Source organism: Tachysurus fulvidraco, chromosome 2 (assembly GCF_022655615.1).
Source record: "Tachysurus fulvidraco isolate hzauxx_2018 chromosome 2, HZAU_PFXX_2.0, whole genome shotgun sequence".
Classification (NCBI taxonomy): Eukaryota; Metazoa; Chordata; class Actinopteri; order Siluriformes; family Bagridae; genus Tachysurus; species Tachysurus fulvidraco.
The window spans coordinates 952759-957758 of NC_062519.1; the positions used below are offsets into that span (position 1 = coordinate 952759).

The window sequence follows — 5000 nt, forward strand, 5'->3', positions numbered from 1 at the left end:
ACTCAACACAAAGTACATGTTTTTCTGTTTGCATGTCGTACTGCAGGATGTTCACGTGCTGCTGATTTGTTTTCTCAGAATCGGGGTGTTGTGTAAGAGCAGCGCAGCGCAGCGTTTGTCTGAAAACGTGGCTGTCATTAAGCCATGGCTGAGGAAGTGGGAGTTGGCTCAGGGTGCAGTCAGGGGCGACCCCACAGCCACTCACGTCACAGATAAATAAGTGAAGAGCCGAGATTGTATTGTGAGGCGCAGTGATGCTCAGGTCTTTGTGTTTGTGTTTGAAAAGGAAATGACGGCAACCTACATAAGACTTTAGGACGGGGAATGTGACACTGCAACATCCTTCAGCTTTTAGTGCTTCTTTCTCTACTAATAATAATAGTCTATTTATATAGTACAGTCCTGTTAAAGTGAGCCTCAAGGCTCTTAACCAAACAGGAAGAGACATTCACAATAAACAAGAAAAAAACTTCTGTCAAAGGCACGACATGTTATAACGCTCCGGTGTGTAGAGTGTGTTCAACAGGCTGGATATTTTGCTCTGCTTTGTTATTATAACATGATAAATAGCTGTGTGTGTGTGTGTGTGTGTGTGTGTGTGTGTGTGTGTGTGTGTGTTTGTAGACCTGAATCCTGAAATTCTCTTCATGGTAATAAGCAGCGGATTGAAGTGTCGAATAAATGACACTGGGGCTTTTTACCCCTGGTCACTTCCTGTGTTTTCTGTGATTCGATATCTACCCCATGGTAAAAAGACCAGGTCTAAATGCCCTCTGAGACGTTTTGGAGACGGATATAAATCCGATGGTTCAAACCGCTTCAGTAGGTGGTCTGGGACGCGTTTCAGATGAAACTGGACAGGTGTAAATGAATGTGGTTTTTCGAGCCACATACGTCAGCGCTAAACTCCTCCCAAACAGAACTACGTCACTCGCAGGTGACTCGTGAGTCGCGCATCGCGCCAGAAACAAATAAATGTAAACGCTGTTTTTTTGTAGCATAAACATCATCGAGTTTTTCATCTTCTTTTTGATCGCGTTCTAAAAACCGCGTACACCAAAGTGTGCTCTGTTTCATTTACCCCGGAAATGAGGTCAAATATATTAGCATATTGGGCGGGACTAGAAAGATCGGATCGATGTCCGATTCGCCGAGACGTGTTTATGTGGCCTGATGTAAATGGGACAGTTTTAACAAGACCACCTCCTGAAGGGGTTTGTACCATCGGATTTATATCCGTCTCCAAAACGTTTTGGGGGACATTTAGACCTGGTCTTTTTACCGTCGGGTAGCTATCGGATCACAGAAAACGTGTGAAGTGACCAGGGGTAAAAAGCCCCATGTGTCATTTCCTGCTTTTTCTTTATTTCCCTTTTTACAAACACACCTGATATTAAACACTTTCCTAAACATGCATCACTTCACACTCAGCACAACACAACACACCTGATTCAAGTCACCAGCTAATCAGTGATTAGCGTTAGCTGGAAGTGGGCGTGGTTAAATCTGCTCAGTGATTAGCGTTAGCTGGAAGTGGGCGTGGTTAAATCTGCTCAGTGATTACAGCGTGTTAGAAACAGCAAGAGCTTTGATTTAAACAAATCAGGAACAGATGTGTGTGTGAACATGTCGCAGTGTTACGGCTTTTATTTCATCTGTAATGGCTGGATTTGTGAAGAAAGGCGTTAGGCTGCGTGCTGTGTTAGTGCTCTGGTGTTCAGTGCACCTCAGTGGTGTTAGTGCTCTGGTGTTCAGTGCACCTCAGTGGTGTTAGTGCTCTGGTGTTCAGTGCACTGCAGTGGTGTTAGTGCTCTGGTGTTCAGTGCACCTCAGTGGTGTTAGTGCTCTGGTGTTCAGTGCACTGCAGTGGTGTTAGTGCTCTGGTGTTCAGTGCACCTCAGTGGTGTTAGTGCTCTGGTGTTCAGTGCACCTCAGTGGTGTTAGTGCTCTGGTGTTCAGTGCACCTCAGTGGTGTTAGTGCTCTGGTGTTCAGTGCACCTCAGTGGTGTTAGTGCTCTGGTGTTCAGTGCACCTCAGTGGTGTTAGTGCTCTGGTGTTCAGTGCACCTCAGTGGTGTTAGTGCTCTGGTGTTCAGTGCACCTTAGTGGTGTTAGTGCTCTGGTGTTCAGTGCACCTCAGTGGTGTTAGTGCTCTGGTGTTCAGTGCACCTTAGTGGTGTTAGTGCTCTGGTGTTCAGTGCACTGCAGTGGTGTTAGTGCTCTGGTGTTCAGCGCTCACACCTGTTTGTACTGTTCCAGGCTTAAAGTGGAAGAGAATGGAGGGAAAAGAGTTGTGTTAATGTTCCTGTTGTGTTTGTGTTGTGTTAATGTTCCTGTTGTGTTTGTGTTGTGTTAATGTTCCTGTTGTGTTAATGTTCCTGTTGTGTTTGTGTTGTGTTAATGTTCCTGTTGTGTTTGTGTTCCTGTTGTGTTAATGTTCCTGTTGTGTTTGTGTTGTGTTAATGTTCCTGTTGTGTTTGTGTTCCTGTTGTGTTTGTGTTGTGTTAATGTTCCTGTTGTGTTTGTGTTGTGTTAATGTTCCTGTTGTGTTTGTGTTGTGTTAATGTTCCTGTTGTGTTTGTGTTGTGTTAATGTTCCTGTTGTGTTTGTGTTCCTGTTGTGTTAATGTTCCTGTTGTGTTTGTGTTGTGTTAATGTTCCTGTTGTGTTAATGTTCCTGTTGTGTTTGTGTTGTGTTAATGTTCCTGTTGTGTTAATGTTCCTGTTGTGTTTGTGTTGTGTTAATGTTCCTGTTGTGTTAATGTTCCTGTTGTGTTAATGTTCCTGTTGTGTTAATGTTCCTGTTGTGTTAATGTTGTGTTAATGTTCCTGTTGTGTTAATGTTCCTGTTGTGTTAATGTTCCTGTTGTGTTTGTGATGAATCACTGAAAGGTTTTGGGACTTTTTTGTATCATCGCTTTGACTTAGGGATTAAAGCAGAACACCTTCTGGTGCACAGTCTAACATGGTGTAATGTAATAAACACACACACTGATGATACTGAGGGATTGTGAGAAAATATTCACCCCCCCGGACGACTCGACGTCTGTGAGGAGCTTCAACAAGCAGAAAAATCAATACACACCTGCAGCATGTTGACCTTCACTAAACTAATATTTTTGTTTGGTGTGTAAGTTTAAACCTTGACAGTGATGCGTAACACACACACACACACACGCACGCACACACACGCACATGCACACACACACACACACACACACACACACACACACACACACACACACACACACACACACACACACACACACACACACACACACACACACACACACAAATGTGTGATCCGGTGGTTTTGTTGAGGTTATGAACAGGATGTGCTACATTACACACAGGACATTGACCCTACACTCCCCCTCATGACCCTACACTACCCCACATGACCCTACACTCCCCCTCATGACCCTACACTCCTCCTCATGACCCTACACTCCCCCTCATGACCCTACACTCCCCCTCATGACCCTACACTCCCCCTCATGACCCTACACTCCTCCACATGACCCTACACTCCCCCTCATGACCCTACACTCCTCCTCATGACCCTACACTCCCCCTCATGACCCTACACTCCCCCTCATGACCCTACACTACCCCTCATGACCCTACACTCCCCCTCATGACCCTACACTCCTCCACATGACCCTACACTCCCCCTCATGACCCTACACTACCCCTCATGACCCTACACTCCTCCTCATGACCCTACACTCCCCCTCATGACCCTACACTCCCCCTCATGACCCTACACTCCCCCACATGACCCTACACTCCCCCTCATGACCCTACACTCCCCCTCATGACCCTACACTCCTCCTCATGACCCTACACTCCCCCTCATGACCCTACACTCCCCCTCATGACCCTACACTTCTCCTCATGACCCTACACTTCCCCTCATGACCCTACACTCCCCCTCATGACCCTACACTACCCCACATGACCCTACACTCCCCCTCATGACCCTACACTCCCCCTCATGACCCTACACTCCTCCACATGACCCTACACTCCTCCTCATGACCCTACACTCCCCCTCATGACCCTACACTCCCCCTCATGACCCTACACTACCCCACATGACCCTACACTCCCCCTCATGACCCTACACTCCCCCTCATGACCCTACACTCCCCCACATGACCCTACACTCCACCTCATGACCCTACACTCCCCCTCATGACCCTACACTCCTCCACATGACCCTACACTCCTCCTCATGACCCTACACTCCTCCACATGACCCTACACTCCCCCTCATGACCCTACACTACCCCTCATGACCCTACACTCCTCCTCATGACCCTACACTCCCCCTCATGACCCTACACTCCCCCACATGACCCTACACTCCCCCACATGACCCTACACTCCCCCTCATGACCCTACACTCCTCCTCATGACCCTGCACTCCTCCTCATGACCCTACACTCCCCCACATGACCCTACACTCCTTCGCTGCTCTGAGTCAGTAATAAGGATGTAACCTGTACGCGAGTGCCTTGTGTTAGCTTCCAGGTTTGGTCTCGGCACTAATCAGAGAATAAAATCAGTAGTCTGGGACGCACACTGCAGCTTTAACCTGCTATCTGTGAGGTGAAAAGTGACAGTAAACACGATTGTCAGCTGAAATAATAATAATGCAGGATTTATTGCAGTGTATATGTATTTTTTTATATATATATATAAATTTAATAGATAATTTTATTCTTTGCCTCTGCGGTGGAATAAAAACAAGAAACTTCATCATGAGTCAAGGTTTCATTTTTTACTAAAGCTTTGATCTGTATTTCTCAGGACTCAGAACATCAACTGGTCAAAATAGTTTGGGGTCAGAAACTAAACGTACAGATTGTAAATGAAATGACAGGATGGGACGATGTTCACCACAGGATCTGAAACAAACTAAACAAAAAACAGGGAACAAAGGAACAGGGAAACCATTTGCCAGGGCTTAATATAACACACACACACACACACACAC

The 5000-nt window shown here is 46.3% G+C and overlaps 1 protein-coding gene across 6 annotated transcripts in view; it reads left to right on the top strand.

Moving 5' to 3' along the window:
- rbms2a (RNA binding motif, single stranded interacting protein 2a) overlaps positions 1-5000 on the top strand; it is a 32913-nt gene that overhangs the window by 1497 nt on the left and 26416 nt on the right. The gene's annotated exons all lie outside the window — the stretch shown is intronic.